The sequence below is a fragment of the Crotalus tigris genome, unplaced genomic scaffold (assembly GCF_016545835.1).
Source record: "Crotalus tigris isolate CLP2741 ecotype Arizona unplaced genomic scaffold, ASM1654583v1 scf7180000020932.1150333, whole genome shotgun sequence".
Lineage (NCBI taxonomy): Eukaryota > Metazoa > Chordata > Lepidosauria > Squamata > Viperidae > Crotalus > Crotalus tigris.
The window spans coordinates 226,187-243,721 of record NW_024098263.1 but is presented as its reverse complement, the minus strand read 5'-3'; the positions used below and the strand labels follow the sequence as shown (position 1 = coordinate 243,721).

At 52.0% G+C, this 17,535-nt stretch overlaps 1 protein-coding gene across 17 annotated transcripts in view; it reads right to left on the bottom strand.

The window, feature by feature from the left end:
• The window catches only part of LOC120319679 (microtubule-associated protein 4-like), a 166,366-nt gene that overhangs the window by 126,774 nt on the left and 22,057 nt on the right, over positions 1-17,535 (bottom strand). For all 17 annotated transcript variants that reach the window (XM_039368760.1, XM_039368764.1, XM_039368766.1 and 14 more), the window contains exon 2: positions 8,816-8,865. The gene's annotated coding sequence lies outside the window, so the exon portion shown is untranslated. The remainder of the gene's footprint in view (positions 1-8,815; positions 8,866-17,535) is intronic.

The window sequence follows — 17,535 nt, the reverse complement described above, 5'->3', positions numbered from 1 at the left end:
ACAAAGACCTACAAATAGAAATAGAAAGACTGTGGCAAAAGCAAGCAAGGGTAGTACCAATAGTCATAGGCGCCTTGGGTACAATCCCAAAACAACTGGAGCACCACTTGAACACCATTGGCATTGACAAATTCGCTATTAGTCAATTGCAAAAGGCGGCCTTACTAGGAACTGCTTCCATCCTGCGACGATACCTGTAATACCATCAAACATCCACATCTGCCTCTCCCAGGTCCTGGGTAAGGACTCGATAGGTAGACAAAATGCCACATCCAGTCTGAACATCTGGCTGACTGTGCGATGATCCATAATAATAATAATAGTTGTTGTTGTTGTTGTTGTTATGCGAGGCCCCCAGGAGAAGGCAGGCCGAAGCCAGCCTGGATAAACAACCGGAAGAAGAACCAAGGAGATGAGGTTCCCCAAGGTCTTGGGGGTTCCCCAAGGAAGAAGCAAGCGGCACGGCAACGCCAAAGCCGGCTTGGGAGGAGAGGGGAAAAAAAAAAAAGCAGAACCTCGAATCCAGAAATCCGGAGAAGGCGACGAACTCCTCGTACGAGGGGCGAAGAGGGTCGACTCTACACGGATCCCCGGTTGTGTGCATGGTTTCGAAAGAGCTGCGCAGCTGCCGGGCGGCCTGGATCAGCTCAGGATCCCAGAGATCGTCTCCACAGAAGGACAGAGCGGGAAGGGACCTCGGAGGTCATCCAGTCCAGCCCCCATGCTCCAGCAGGAGACCCTTCCAGAATCATAGAATAAAAAGAGCTGGAAAGGACCTTGGAGGTCATCTAGTTACAGAATCATAGAAAGACAGGGTTGGAGGGGACCTGGGAGTACATCTAGTCCAACCCTCTGCTCAACCGATAGATCTTTACAGAATCATAGAAAGACAGAGTTGGAGGGGACCTTGGAGGTCATCCAGTCCAGCCCCCTGCTCAAGCAGGAGACCTTTACAGAATCATAGAAAGACACAGTTGGAAAGGACCTTGAAGGTCATCTAGTCCAATCCCCCTGCTCAAGCAGGAGACCCTTACAGAATCATAGAGAGTTGGAAGGGACCTTGGAGGTCATCTAGTCCAACCCCTTGCGTAAGCGGGAGACCTTCACAGAATCATAGAAAGACAGAGTTGGAGGGGACCTTGGAGGTCATCTAGTCCAGCCCCCTGCTCAAGCAGGAGACCTTTACAGAATCATAGAAAGACAGGGTTGGAGGGGACCTTGAAGGTCATCTAGTCCAACCCCCCTGCTCAAGCACGAGACCCTTACAGAATCATAGAGTTGGAAGGGACCTTGGAGGTCATCTAGTCCAACCCCCTGCGTAAGCAGGAGACCCTTACAGAATGACAGAGTTGGAAAGTACCTCGGAGGTCATCTAGTCCATCCCCCTGCTCCAGCAGGAGAGCCCCGTATCCTTCCAGACAAATGCCTGTTCAGCAACCACGTATTCCAATCCCTCCGGATTTGAACTCTCCCGCCAAAGAAAGAGAAAAGACAGGACGAGATCTCGCCGCGCAGCTCGTCCTCGGCTTACGTCCATTTCTGTCCCTAAGTGAGTCATTACGTGAGGTTTTCCCCCGTTTTAGGACCTTCCCCGGCCACCGTTGTTAAAGCGAATCCTCGCAGACGTTCATCCTCCACCCGGTCATCAAGCGAACCTGTCTTCCCCCTTTGGCGTTGCGGGTCCGACGGTCACAAAAGGGGACACCCAGACCGTCATAAATAGAAGCCAGTGGCCAAGCGTGTGGTTGTGTGTGTATTTGTGTGTGGACACGCTGCGACGGTCGCTAAGTGTGCAAAACGGTCCCTTTCTTCAATGCGATTCCGTACCAGTCCTCAATCCCTTTTCTTTCAGCGGCGGCGTGACGTGGAACGGCCGCTAAATGAACCGTCGTAAGTCCGGGACCTGCCGCTGTGATTTCCACCAGCAAGCAAACAGCAAGGCTGTTTTTTTCCCCCCTCTCCCGTTTTAATCATATAGGCTCGTTTTCCGGGAGGAAATTGCTAGCTGCGCCCAGCCTAGACTTTTCCGAATTTGATCCTAGCAATTAAAAAGGCCGTCGTTTTATAAACTGGATGACAGACTGTTATTAAAAAAAAATGATGATTACAAAAAATAAAATAAAAAAAAAATACCCAGAGGGAGAAAAAATGAGCTTATAATTCTAGTCTCTTGCTTGGAAAAAACCGCACGGCCGAGGAACAAAATGTAAGCAGGAATCCTAGGATGACAAGAGTTGGAAGGGACCTAAGAGCTCATCTAGTCCGACCCCCAGCTCAGGCAGGAGACCCTTACAGAATCGTAGAATGGCAGAGGTGGAAGGGACCTCAGAGGTCATCTAGTCCAACCCCCAGCTCAGGCAGGAGACCCTTACAGAATCGTAGGATGGCAGAGGTGGAAGGGACCTCAGAGGTCATCTAGTCCGACCCCCAGCTCAGGCAGGAGACCCTTACAGAATCCTACAATGGCAGAGCTGGAAGGGACCTCAGAGGTCATCTAGTCCAACCCCCTGCTCCGGCAGGAGACCCTTACAGAATCGTAGGATGGCAGAGGTGGAAGGGACCTCAGAGGTCATCTAGTCCAACCCCCAGCTCAGGCAGGAGACCCTTACAGAATCCTACAATGGCAGAGCTGGAAGGGACCTCAGAGGTCATCTAGTCCAACCCCCTGCTCGGGCAGGAGACCCTTACAGAATCGTAGGATGGCAGAGGTGGAAGGGACCTCAGAGGTCATCTAGTCCAACCCCCAGCTCAGGCAGGAGACCCTTACAGAATCCTACAATGGCAGAGCTGGAAGGGACCTCAGAGGTCATCTAGTCCAACCCCCTGCTCCGGCAGGAGACCCTTACAGAATCGTAGGATGGCAGGGACCTCAGAGGTCATCTAGTCCAACCCCCAGCTCAGGCAGGAGACCCTTACAGAATCCTACAATGGCAGAGCTGGAAGGGACCTCAGAGGTCATCTAGTCCAACCCCCTGGTCAGGCAGGAGATCCTTACAGAATCGTAGGATGGCAGAGGTGGAAAGAACCTCAGAGGTCATCTAGTCCAACCCCCTGGTCAGGCAGGAGACCCTTACAGAATCGGAGGATGGCAGAGGTGGAAGGGACCTCAGAGCTCATCTAGTCCAACCCCCTGCTCAGGCAGGAGACCCTTACAGAATCCTACAATGGCAGAGCTGGAAGGGACCTCAGAGGTCATCTAGTCCAACCCCCTGGTCAGGCAGGAGACCCTTACAGAATCGGAGGATGGCAGAGGTGGAAGGGACCTCAGAGGTCATCTAGTCCTTGACTTATGGCTGCTCCTCACACTTATGACTGGTGCTCACACTCACACCTGGTCATCACACATGATCAGTCATATTTACGACCTGGTCCTCATACTTATGACCAGTCCTGTGACTTATGGCTGCTCCTCAGAAGTATGTAGTCCTCAAACGTATGACTGATCCTCGCACTTATAACTACTTCTCACAGTTCTCACTCGTATGACTGGCCCTCATTCACACTCACACCTGGCCCTCACACTTATGATAAGTCCTTACACTTACAACCGGGCCTCGTACTTATGACCTGAAAAGAATTCTGGGAGTTGAAGTCCTCAAATCTTAAATTTCTGGACTTCCTCTCCCAGAATTCTCTAGCCACTTTGGCCAGCTAAGGAATTCTGGGAGTTGAAGTCCACAAGCCATACATTTGTGGCCTTCCACACCCTGATTTCCGCAGCCATCTTGGCTGGCTCAGGAATTCTGGGAGTTGAAGTCCACAAGCCGTAAATCTGTGGCCTTTCACATCCTGAATTCCGCAGCCATCTTGTCAGGCTGAGGAATTCTGGGAATTGAAGTCCACGAAGTCTTCAAGTCGCCAAGGCTGCCGATCTTTATGCTGAGCAATGGAAATTAGATCTCAGTTGCGGTCGTTAAATTGAGGACTCCCTCTATCGAATTCCCCACAGGCCGGGTCAAGATGGCCGCTCTCGAGAAGCTGCCGGTCTTTCCAGATGTGAGGTACTGCAACATCTGGAAAAAATCAGATTATACCGCCGAGGGAGAAAGACCGCCATTTCTTCCTATGGAATTTCCTCGGCTTCCTTCGCCTCCTCCGATCGGAGAGGCCGCAAATCCCTTAAAAGGAATATTCCTGCATCTTCTGGCAAGGGCCCAATTGTGTCGACTCCGTTCCGCCTCGAAAAAAAAATGAGCTAATTCCCTCGCCTGTCCTCTCCCCCCCCCCACAGGACTTTTCCGGAGGCGAGAAAAACTCCACGAAAAACTTTCCCAACGTTGTAATCGAGCCACGAAGCAGCCTGGACCGGATTTCCCGATAAACCCACTCTTCTTAAATTCATTAAATATCGATATCAATTCATAAACCAAGCCGCCATCCGGGCTGTCGCTCCCTGCCAGCTTCAAGCCAGGATCTAACCGAGATGGCGTCGCGTGGCGTCGCGTGCATTTAAGCCCACGGAAGTTAAAAAAAAGCTGGCATGGGGTTAAGGACCAGCGTATATAGGATCGTTTTTAAGGTTTAAAGTCTTGTCTTTCAAAGGTTTAATTTTTATTTTTCTTTCCCAAAAAAAAAGAAGAGAGAGAGTATGTGTAAGGCTTTTCACACAAATCTGGGATAATAAATTCCAAATGAGCTCATGGGGATCCGGTGAGCTGGCATTTTCGGTCCTTTCCAGGGGATGAGAACAAAATGGAGGGGAGGGAAAATACTAACGGAAGAGATTTTTTACAACTCTGGGATGAAATGTGGGGTCCTTGGAGACCTCCGATCTGGCTGGTTTCCTTGCAGACGTCTCATGACCCAACTAGGGAACATTATCGGGTGAAGGAGGAGGAGGAGAGAGGAGGATGAGCAGGAGGGACAGGGGGAAGGGGAAGAGGAGGGCTGTGGGGGTCCTTGGGGCTCTGTGAGCTGGGTGGTTGACTTACAGACGTTTTGTGACCCAACTAGGTGACGTCATCAGTTGAAAGAGGAGGAGGAAGGAGGAGGAGGAGCTTGGCTGTTTCCTTGCAGACGTCTCAGGACCCAACTAGGGAACGTCATCGGTGTGAGGAGGAGGAAGAGGAGGAGGAAGGACAGACTGTGGGGTCCCTGGTGCTCTCTGAGCTGGGTGGTTCCCTTGCAGACGTCTCATGACCCAACTAGGAAACGTCATCGGTGCTAGAAGGGAGGAGGAGGAGGAGGAAGGACTGTGGGGTCCTTGGTGATCTCTGAGCTTGGCTTTTTTCTTTCCAGACGTCTCATGACCCATCTAGGGAACATCATCAGGGCTAGAAGGGAGGAGGAGGAGGAGGAGGAGGAGGAGATGGGAGAGGACCAAGAGGATGGACAGGAAGAGGACAACTGTGGAGGTCCCTGTGGCTCTCTCCGAACTGGGTGGTTCCCTCCCAGGCGTTTCGTGACCCAACTAGGGAACATTATCAGGGGGGTGCAGGAAAAGGAGGAGGGGAGGGGGTAGGAGGAAGAGGAGGGGAAAGAGGGGGAAGGAGAAGGAAAGGGAGGAGGGGGAAGAAGAGAAGGGGGTGGGGAGGGAGGGAGGAAAAGGAGGAGGGGAAGGAGGGGAATGAAGAGGAAAGGCAGGGAGGGAGAAGGTGAGGGAGGGGGATGAAGAGGAGGGGGCAGGGAGGGAGGAGGAAAAGGAGGAGGGGGAAGGAGGGGGAGGGGGGAAGGAGGGGGAGGAGGGGGATGAAGAGGAGGGGGCAGGGAGGGAGGAGGAAAGGGAGGAGGGGGAAGGAGGGGGAGAGGGGAAGAAGAGGGAGGGGGGGATGAAGAGGAGGGGGCAGGGAGGGAGGAGGAAAAGGAGGAGGGGGAAGGAGGGGGAGGGGGGAAGAAGGGGAAGGAGGGGGATGAAGAGGAGGGGGCAGGGAGGGAGGAGGAAAGGGAGGAGGGGGAAGGATGGGGAGAGGGGAAGAAGAGGGAGGGGGGGATGAAGAGGAGGGGGCAGGGAGGGAGGAGGAAAAGGAGGAGGGGGAAGGAGGGGGAGGGGGGAAGGAGGGGGAGGAGGGGGATGAAGAGGAGGGGGCAGGGAGGGAGGAGGAAAGGGAGGAGGGGGAAGGAGGGGGAGAGGGGAAGAAGAGGGAGGGGGGGATGAAGAGGAGGGGGCAGGGAGGGAGGAGGAAAAGGAGGAGGGGGAAGGAGGGGGAGGGGGAAGAAGGGGAAGGAGGGGGATGAAGAGGAGGGGCAAGGAGGGAGGAGGAAAAGGAGGAGGGGGAAGGAGGGGGAGGGGGAAGAAGGGGAAGGAGGGGGATGAAGAGGAGGGGGCAGGGAGGGAGGAGGAAAGGGAGGAGGGGGAAGCAGGGGGAGAGGGGAAGAAGAGGGAGGGGGGGATGAAGAGGAGGGGGCAGGGAGGGAGGAGGAAAAGGAGGAGGGGGAAGGAGGGGCAGGGGGAAAAGAAGGAGAAGGAGGGGGGATTGAAGAGGAGGGGGCAGGGAGGGAGGAGGAAAGGGAGGAGGGGGAAGGATGGGGAGATGAGGGGAAGAAGAGGGGAGGGGAGGATTGAAGAGGAGGGGCCAGGAGGAAGGTGGAGGAAAAGGAGGAGGGGGAAGGAGGGTGGAGGGGGGAGGGAAGAAGAGGGAGGGGGGGATGAAGAGGAGGGGGCAGGGAGGGAGGAGGAAAAGGAGGAGGGGGAAGGAGGGGCAGGGGGAAGAAGGGGGATGAAGAGGAGGGGGCAGGGAGGGAGGAGGAAAAGGAGGAGGGGGAAGGAGGGGGAGGGGGAAGAAGGGGAAGGAGGGGGATGAAGAGGAGGGGCAAGGAGGGAGGAGGAAAAGGAGGAGGGGGAAGGAGGGGGAGGGGGAAGAAGGGGAGGAGGGGGATGAAGAGGAGGGGGCAGGGAGGGAGGAGGAAAGGGAGGAGGGGGAAGGATGGGGAGAGGGGAAGAAGAGGGAGGGGGGGATGAAGAGGAGGGGGCAGGGAGGGAGGAGGAAAAGGAGGAGGGGGAAGGAGGGGGAGGGGGGAAGGAGGGGGAGGAGGGGGATGAAGAGGAGGGGGCAGGGAGGGAGGAGGAAAGGGAGGAGGGGGAAGGAGGGGGAGAGGGGAAGAAGAGGGAGGGGGGGATGAAGAGGAGGGGGCAGGGAGGGAGGAGGAAAAGGAGGAGGGGGAAGGAGGGGGAGGGGGGAAGAAGGGGAAGGAGGGGGATGAAGAGGAGGGGGCAGGGAGGGAGGAGGAAAGGGAGGAGGGGGAAGGATGGGGAGAGGGGAAGAAGAGGGAGGGGGGGATGAAGAGGAGGGGGCAGGGAGGGAGGAGGAAAAGGAGGAGGGGGAAGGAGGGGGAGGGGGAAGAAGGGGAAGGAGGGGGATGAAGAGGAGGGGCAAGGAGGGAGGAGGAAAAGGAGGAGGGGGAAGGAGGGGGAGGGGGAAGAAGGGGAAGGAGGGGGATGAAGAGGAGGGGGCAGGGAGGGAGGAGGAAAAGGAGGAGGGGGAAGGAGGGGAGGGGGAAGAAGGGGAGGAGGGGGATGAAAAGGAGGGGGCTGGGAGGGAGAAGGAAAAGGAGGGGAGGGGGAAGAAGGGGAGGAGGGGGGATGAGGAGGAGGGGGCAGGGAGGGAGGAGGAAAAGGAGGAGGGGGAGGAGGGGGCAGGGAGGGAGGAGGAAAAGGAGGAGGGGGAAGGAGGGGAGGGGGAAGAAGGGGAGGAGGGGGATGAAAAGGAGGGGGCTGGGAGGGAGAAGGAAAAGGAGGGGAGGGGGAAGAAGGGGAGGAGGGGGGATGAGGAGGAGGGGGCAGGGAGGGAGGAGGAAAAGGAGGAGGGGGAAGGAGGGGGAGGGGGAAGAAGGGGAAGGAGGGGGATGAAGAGGAGGGGCAAGGAGGGAGGAAGAGGAGGGGCAAGGAGGGGGAGGGGAAGAAGGGAAGGAGGGGGATGAAGAGGAGGGGCAAGGAGGGAAGAGGAAGAGAAGGGGGAAGGGGGAAGATGGGGAGGAGTGGGAAGGAGGGGGCAGGGAGGAAGGGGCAGGGGAGGCAGAGGGGGGAGGAAGAGGAGGGAAGGAGGGGGAGGGGGGAAGAAGGGGGAGGAGGGGGAAGGAGGGGGCAGGGAGGGAGGAGGAAAAGGAGGAGAGAGGGAAGGAGAGGAAGGGGGAAGAAGGGGAGGAGGAGGGGACAGGGGAGGCGGAGGGGGGAGGAGGGGGAAAAAGAGGAAGGGGTGGGGGAGGGAGGGAGCGAGGGAGGTGGAACAGGTGGGTGAAGAAAAGGGAGCAGGAGGAAGAGGAGAGAGGGGGTGAAGCCAGGAGAAAGGCAAAGGGAGAGGAGGAGGCGGAGGAGAGGGAGGAGCAATCCTCGTCTCATCCCACTTCGCTTAGTGACCGTTCAAAGTTACAACAGCGCTGGAAAAACCCCCCACCTATCGCCGTTTTTCCCACTCAGGACCGCTGCGGCCTCCTCGGGGTCACATGATCAAAACTCAGCGGCGGGGCAACTGACTCGTACTTGTGACTGTCGCAGCCCTCCCCTTTGGCCCCTCTCTGACCAGCAAAGTCAACAGGGGGGGGGAGGTAACCCAGAATCACCGTACCACCCTGCGACTAACGGCTGCAAGGAGTGACTTAACGCTTGGCGGCGATAGACGTCGTAAAACGGGGCCCAAACTCCCTTTCCCAAGGTCTCGCTTAGCCCCGGAAACGGGGGGGGGGCTCAAGGCCCGTCATAACCCGAGGACTACCCAAACTCGCTTACAAAACGACGACTCGTTTCAGGCCGCGGATTCTCTCGGCGCGTCTCCCGGAAGGCAGCCGGATAATCCGGGCGGGAAGGTAACACGAACCCGGGTTTCGCCCGTGTTCCGGAAAATTATGCGACGTGGTTCCCACAACGAAAAGCCCGTCTTACCTTAAAGACGATAACCGTTCCGCACGTCCGGAACGTCGCAAATCTCTTCTCTGCAAACGAAACGGAAGACAAAAAATTTGTTTCATTGTTCCGTTTTCAAGGAATTCTTTTCTTCCGGGAATAACTCGTCACATTAACCATACAGGGTTCTTTTTTTTTTTTTAATTATCTTTAATGGGGGGGGCGATTCAGGATTTCCCTCCCTCGGAAAATAAAGTGTTATCCAGGGAATAATCCAGATTTCCAAGCTACTTAAACCTTCTTTAGGTTCAATTAGGTGAATCCGCTTTGTAGGGTTGAAGGATCCAAGCGGGGGACAGCGCGGGAGCACTTCAGCCAGTCTCTCTAATTGAGCGAGTATTAATAATAATAATAATAATAATAATAATAATAATAATAATAATAATGATGATGATGATGATGCTAAAGTTGGAAGGGACCATGGAGGTCATCTAGTCCAACCCCCTGCTCAGGCAGGAAACCTAATAATAATAATAATAATAATAATAATAATAATAATAATAATAATAATGATGTTGGGAGGGACCATGGAGGTCATCTAGTCCAAACCCCTGCTCAGGCACGAAACCTAATAATAATAATAATAATAATAATAATAATAATAATAATAATAATAATAATAATAATAATAATAAAGTTGAAAGGGACCATGGAGGTCATCTAGTCCAACCCCCTGATCAGGCAGGAAACCCTACACCATTTCAGACAAATGGCTGTCCAATCTCTGTTAACTCATTAATCTTTATCATAATTCATATTAAGAGAATCCTCTATATTATTTCAATTTGTTTTAAATCCTAAAGGGAGAAAACACTTTTTTTTTTTGTTTGAATATTTTACAAGAACGACAGAGTTGGAAGGGATCCCTGAGGTCATCTAGTCCAACCCGCTGCTCAGGCAGGAAACCCTATCCCATTTCGGACATTATCGGATAATTATCTTGCTAAGTTCATTTCTTTTACGGGCGGTCCTCCACTTTACGACGACAAATGAGCCCCACATGAAACGTGCTAAGTACCCCCGTCTACGCTCATGCGTTCAAGCTTTGGACCCTTGGCAACCGACTCGTATTTATGACGGTCACGTCGGCGGATCCGCTTTTACGCCCCCGCAACCCAAAGTAATTCGCACGAATCATCTTTGCCATGGGGCCCTTGGGCTGAAGTCACCTGAGAAGCCCGGAAAGCTGTGTGTTGTGTGGGTCCCAGTTCCACAAAGACACACAACTGGACACACCCCGCAATCACATGTACAAACACAGATTTAGAGACGATGGCTTTCTGGAGCAGAATCTTGAAAGGGCTGACATTTGGCTTAATGAAATCTAGTCCTCTAAGATGGGTGGGTGGACTTCAACTCCCAGAATTCCTTAAAAATCATCGATACCAAAGAACTCAAAGGATGCCCGCTGGGGGATTCTGGGAGTGGAAGCCCACCCTCTTAAAGCAGGCCTGCTGGGGGATTCTGGGAGTGGAAGTCCCCCCTCTTAAAGCATGCAGGTAAGGGGATTCTGGGAGTAAAAGTCCTCCCCTCTTAAAGCACGCCGGCTGGGGGATTCTGGGAGTTGAAGTCCTCACCTCTTAAAGCACGCCGGCTGGGGGATTCTGGGAGTTGAAGTCCTCACCTCTTAAAGCACGCCAGCTGGGGGATTCTGGGAGTTGAAGTCCTCACCTCTTAAAGCACACCGGCTGGGGCATTCTGGGAGTTGAAGTCCTCCCCTCTTAAAGCAGGCCGGCTGGGAGATTCTGGGAGTGGAAGTCCTCCTCTCTTAAAGCAGGCCAACTGGGGGATTCTGGGAGCTGAAATCCTCCCTTTTAAAGCATGCCAGTTGGGGGATTCTGGGAGTTGAAGTCCTCCCCTATTAAAATATTCCGGCTAGGGAATTCTGGGAGTTGAAGTCCTCCCCTCTTAAAGCAGGCCGGCTGGGAGATTCTGGGAGTGGAAGTCCTCCCATCTTAAAGCGTGCCGGATGAGGGATTCTGGGAGTTGAAGTCCTCCCCTCTTAAAGCATGCTGGCTGGGGGATTCTGGGAGTTGAAGTCCTCCTCTCTTAAAGCAAGCCGACTGGGGGATTCTGGGAGCTGAAATCCTCCCTTTTAAAGCATGCCGGTTGGGGGATTCTGGGAGTTGAAGTCCTCCCCTATTAAAGCATGCCGGATGGGGGATTCTGGGAGTGGAAGTCCTCCCCTCTTATAGCCGGTTGGGAGATTCTGGGAGTCGAAGTCCTCCCCGATTAAAGCACACCGGCTGGGGGATTCTGGGAGTGGAAGTCCCCCCCTATGAAAGCCTGCCGGCTTAAATGATCCTGACCCAGCTCTGCACACCAGGATTCCAGGAATTTACTCCCACGTAACGCCAAGCCCTCGAATGCCGAGGCAGCGTTCCAGACACATGACGGGACTTGCCAAGCAATTAAAAACAAGAGATTTTATTCCAGCCACCAAATGAAACCTCCCCAGACGACCAACAACATTTTCCGATCACGTTGTGTGTTGTATTGCCATAAAACTGATTTACGACGGTATGCTTAGTGACCGTTTGACGCGACATTCGCACTGAAGGAAAAAAAAAAGGGGGACAGGACCGGGGTTTTTTTGCCAAGTTACGACGCCCTCTGTTTCACAAACAGAGGTGCTCCTCGACTTACGTAGCACAGGGCTTCCGTTGCTAAGCAAGACAGTGGTTGAGTTTAACCCCATTTTGCGACCTGGCGTGCCACCGTTACTAAATGAATCAACGCAGGGGTGACTTCGTAAAATGAATCCGGCTTTGACTTTGCTTCTCCGGCGGTCGCTAAAGGGGATCACGTGACCCCGCGACACTGTGGCCCGTCATAAATACGAGTCAGTTGATAAGCATCTGAATTGTAATCACATGACACTGGAACGCTGTGACCGTCGTAAAACCGAGTCGGTTGCCGAGCGTATGAATTTTGATGACGTAATCCCGGGATGCTGCGACCGTCGTAAATACGAGTCGGTTGCCGAGTGTCTGAATTTTGATTACATGTCCCCAGGACGCTGCGACCGTCGTAAGTACGAGTCGGTTGCCAAGCGTCTGAATTTTGATCATATGACCGAGAACGCTGCGACTGTCGTAAATACGAGTCTGTTTCCAAGCATCTGAATTTTGATTACATGTCCCCAGGACGCTGCGACCGTCGTAAGTACGAGTCGGTTGCCAAGCGTCTGAATTCTGATCACCATTCTAATTTCCAACAGCAACTAAACAAATCGTCCTAACTCGAGGACTTTCTTCCTGGATTTTCTCTGCATCTAAATGGCCTTTTTCTTTTTTTAACGATTTTCCCTCTCACTTTCAATACAGTCCTTCAGCTGCCTTAACCACGACTGAGGAATTTTTTTAATTGAAAAAAACCACAGCTGACAGATAATCCTCGACTTACGACGGTTTCGTTTAGTGACCGTTCCAAGTTCCAACGGCGCTGGAAAAAAATTTGACTCGGGACTGTTTTTCACCCTTACGACCGTTGCTCCACGGAATCAAAATTCAGATGCTAGGGCATTGACTCATTTTTATGACGGTCGCAGCGTCCCGGGGTCACGTGATCGAAATCCAGACGCTCGGCAACCGACTCGTATTTATGACGGTAGCACCATCCCTTGGGCAAGTGATCAAAATTCAGATGCTCGGCAGCCGACTCGTAGTTATGACGGTCGCAGCATACTGGGGCCACGTGGTTAAAATTCAGACGCTTAGCAACCGACTCGTATTTATGACGGGTCACAGTGTCCCGGGGTCACGTGATCCACTTTAGCGACCGTCGGACAAGCAAAGTCAAGCGTTCCGGATCAGGTGACTGTCTTTTGTGGCCATCTGACTAGCAAAGTGAATGGGGGAAGGCAGTGATTCACTTAACGACGGTGGGAAGGCTGTAAAATGGGACAAAACTGACTGAAGAACTGTCCCGTTTAACGACAGAAATTTTGGGCTGGATCGTGGTTGTTAAGCCGAGGATCACCTGAACGACCAATAAATAAAGAGGTAATTGCCGACTTTTAAAATCTGGTCTAGACTGTCTAAAGACGGTTAAAACTCCATCTTGGTTTGTTTCCTGTTTGATGATTCCCTACTACTCCGAGCAGACTCGGTGGAACTCGGAGCTTAGTCATCGGTGGAAGGCAAAGGACACAGAGGACATACTCCGGGGCTCGTAGAGCCAAATTCCTCCTGATAGGAATTTTCAGTCACTGAATCTGAAGCCAGAAATAGAAAAACCCTACAGCTTTGCTGTCGTCTCCAATGGAGATGGGTGGACATCAACTCCCAGAATTCCTTGGGCAGCAAACTGAGAGGAAGTCCACCCCTCTTAAAGCAGGCCGGCTGGGGAATTCTGGGAGTGGAAGTCCACCCCTACTAAAGCAGGCCGGCTGGGGGATTCTGGGAGTTGAAGTCCTCCAAACTTAAACCAAGCTGGCCAGGGAATTCTGGGAGTGGAAGTTCCCCCACTTAAAGCGTACCGGCTGGGGGATTCTGGGAGTTGAAGTCCTTTCCCCTTAAAGCATGCCAGCTGGGGGATTCTGGGAGCAAAAGTCCACCCCTCTTAAAGCATGCCGGCTCGGGAATTCTGGGAGTGGAAATCCTCCCCTCTTAAAGCATGGCTGACTGGGGGATTCTGGGAATTGAAGTCCACCTCTCTTAAAACATGCCAGTTGGGGGATTCAGGGAGTGGAAGTCCATCCTTCTTAAAGCATGCCGGCTGGGGGATTCTGGGAGCTCAAATCCACCCCTCTTAAAGTATGCCAGCTCGGGGATTCTGGGAGTTCGTCCTCTCTTTTTAAAACATGTCAGTTAGGGGATTCTGGGAGTGGAAGTCCACCCCTCTTAAAGTATGCCAGCTCGGGGATTCTGGGAGTTCGTCCTCTCTTTTTAAAACATGTCAGTTAGGGGATTCTGGAAGTGGAAGTCCTCCCCTCTAAAAGCATGGCTGGCTGGGGGATTCTGGGAGTTGAAGTTCTCCCCTCTTAAAGGATACTGGCTCGGGAATTCTGGGAGTGGACGTCCTCCCCTCTTAAAGCATGCCGGTTGGGAGATTCTGGGAGTTGAAGTCCTGCAATTTTAGATCAAGTGACTGGGGGATTCTGGGAGTTGAAGTCCACCCATTTCCAGGGCCCAAGACTGAGGAAACACAAATTTGGAAAGGTTTCAGGACTCCGTTCCTAACAGCCTGACGAGAATGGCAGATATTTTCCGAATGAAATAATAATAATAACAACAACAACAACAAAATGCCAAATCCAGTCTGAACACCTGGCTGACTGTGCGATGATCCATAATAATAATAATAATAATAATAATAATAATAATAATAATAATAATAATAATAATAAAAAGTTGGAAGGAACCTTGGAGGTCATCTAATCCAACCCCCTGCTCAGGCAGGAAACCCTACACCGTTTCAGACAACTGGCTGTGCCATAAATATTTCGCTTCTCAGGCCAAGAAAATCCAATTTATTAAGTGGATCATTGCCCTAATTTACCTCACGGATCTTATTTTTAGCCTCTGAGTAATTGAGAAAAATAAGGACTTTGTTCCACTTCCGAGTATTATTACTATTCCGAGGAATACGGAAATAAATTGTCCGAGCAGGCAATAAAACTTCAACTCGGCAAACAAAAACTAGCAAGCAGGTGTCGGAAAGCAATGAGGCAGACATTTTGGGCACGGTCGTTAAATGAATCAGCGCAGTTCTTAAGCGGTCATTAAACGAATCGGCTTCACTCAGGGAGTTAGCCGGTCGAAAAGCCGGCTGGGAAGGCGACTAATTATCATTTCTGTCGTAAAGACACGCCAAAGGGCCCAAATTTGGATCACGGGAGGGTCGTAAGCATGAGGACCGGATCGAAATCCCAACTTTTCAGGCCCGTCGTAAGTTTGAACCGTCATTAAATGAAGGGCGGGTACGCTCAGCGCGGTGTCTGTAGGTGCCGAGGAAACAATATTTCATTATCAAATTCCTCTCATGGATAGAGCTGTAAAGTTGAAATTAGTCAGATCGGTCACTAAACGAAACAGTCGTTAACCGGAGGACAAGCCGCACTGCCTTTGAAATGAACACGGAAAAAAGGAGGGGGGGAAATTTGCAGATTTTGGTAAGAAATTCCAAATCTCCGTTCATGTAATTCAAACGAGGGATCCACAATCTGAGCACAATTGCACAATTTCTGTCGCTAAGCGAGGCAATAATAATAATAATAATGAAGTTGGAAGGGACCTTGGAGGTCATCTAATCCAACCCCCTGCTCAGGCAGGAGATCCTTACAGAATCAGAAGACAGAGGTGGAAGGGACCTCAGAGGTCATCTAGTCCAACCCCTTGCTCAGGCAAAATGACAGTTGGAAGGTACCTGGAAGGTCATCTAGTCCAACCCCCTGCTCAGGCAGGAGACCTTTACAGAATCACAAAAGAATAGAGTTGGACGGGACCCATGAGTTCATCTAGTCCAACCCCCTGCTCAAGCAGGAGATCCTTACAGAATCATAGAATGACAGTAGGAAGGTACCTGGGAGGTCATCTAGTCCAACCCCCCACTCAGGCAGGAAACCCTATAGCATTTCAGACAAAAAAACTCAAGTTGTTCAGTGAGTTTTTGCTCCACGTCCATTGATGACCTCTGCTACCACTCTCGTTAAGTGAATCACTTCAGCGGTTCAATTAGTAACCCGGTTGTTAAGTGAATTCGGAGGCTTGGTGACCTTTGGACCAGCAAAGTCAATGGTGAAGATAGATTCAGTTAACAAACTGGGACTCACTTTTGTCTGAAATGGTATAGGGTTTCCTGCCTATGCAGGGGGTTGGACTAAATGACCTCCAAGGTCCCTTCCAACTTTATTATTATTATTACTTAACAACCGCAGGGATTCATTTAACCATGGGAAGGCCGTACAATGGGGCGAAATCGACTTAGCTGTGTTACTAATTGATCAAACGCAGCAATTCACTTAACGACGGAGAGAAGGCAGGCCATAAAATGGGGCAAAATTCCCTTAACGAATATCCCGCTGAGCAACGGAAATGCTTGGCTTGGTTGTGGTCGTAAGTCAAGGAGTACCCCTGTATATCTCCTCCCACAACTTCATTTGCTCCTCCAGATGTCCTGGGTTCGAATCTCCGTACTCAAGGAATACCTGTTATCTCCTCCCACAACTTCGGGGATCGGTTGGTCCTCCTGAAGTCCTGGGTTCAAGTCCGCATAGTCGAGGACTCCCTACATCTCTTCCCTCAACTACAGGGGACAGTTGGTCCTCCTGAAGTCCTGGGTTCGAGTTACCATAGTCAAGGACTACCTGTATCTCCTGCCACAACCTCAGGAGACCGTTGGTCCTCCTGAGGTTCTGGGTTCGAGTCACTGTAGTCCAGGTCTACCAGTAACTCCGGACACAACCTCGGGGGTTAGTTGGTCCTCCTGAAGTCCTGGGTTCGAGTTACTGTAGTTAAGACCTACGTACATCTCTTCCCACAACCTCAGGGGACAGTTGGTCCTCGAGAAGTCCTGGGTTCGAGTCACTGTAGTGGAGGACTACCTATATCTCTTCTCACAACTACAGGGGACAGTTGCTCCTCCTGAAGTCCTGGGTTCGAGTCACCGTAGTCCAGGACTACCTGTATCTCCTGCCACAACCTCAGGGCTCAGTTGGTCCTCTTGAAGTGCTGGGTTCGAGTGACCTTAGTTGACGGCTACCTGCATCTCCTCCCAAAACGTCAGGGGTCAGTCGGTCCTGCTGAAGTCCTGGATTCGAGTCACCTTAGTTGACGGCTACCTGCATCTCCTCCCAAAACGTCAGGGGTCAGTCGGTCCTGCTGAAGTCCTGGGTTCGAGACGCCGTCATTCCCAAACAGTTTAGGCGGTTTTCAGGCCGGTTTTCCCGGTTCTGTCCACCTCAACGGTCGGAGCCTCCCAGGGCTGCGCTGGCCGTCCTCGCACGCAAGACGCATTTGCTGCTGCAACTTCCTTCCTGGCTGTCGCATGCCCTGCAGCGAGGCTGCAGTAGCCGCAGCAGCCTCGGCCTAAGATTTGGCTTCGCGTCAATTGGCGGCATTTTTGTTGGGTTGAGTCAAGCAGATGAGCTCATGGCCCATCAGAGAGTTTCCTGAAAGGGTTTTTTTGTGTTTGGCAGTTTGCGGCTCCCACGGAAGTGGATTCCGCTCTCCGGCCTTAGAAGGAGAGAAGGAGAAAGGGGAGGGGAGGGATATGGAAAGTGAATGACAGACACAGGCAGGAGAGAGAGAGAGAGAGAGAGAGAGAGAGAGAGAGAGAGAGAGAGAATAACAGAAAGGAAGGAAGGGAGGAAGGGATAAAGGGAGAGAGAAAAGGGAGCGATAAAGGAGAAAAAGGGAGGGAGAGAGAAAGGGGAGAGACTGAAATGAGAAAGGAATGAGAGAATGAATGAATACACAGATGAGAGATAGAATAAGACAGAAAGAAAGGAAAAAAGAAAGAGACAGAGAGAAAGGGGAGCGAGAAGAAAGAAAGAAAGAAAGAAAGAAAGAAAGAAAGAAAGAAAGAAAGAAAGAAAGAAAGAAAGAAAGAAAAATGGGTGACATGAAAGAAAAGAAAAATGAAGGAATGAGAAAAAGAAGATAGATAGATGAAAGGCAGAGAGAGAGAGAGAGAGAATCAGAGACAGAGAAACGAAAAAAGCAAGGGAAGAAGGAAGAGAGAAAAGGAGCGAGAAG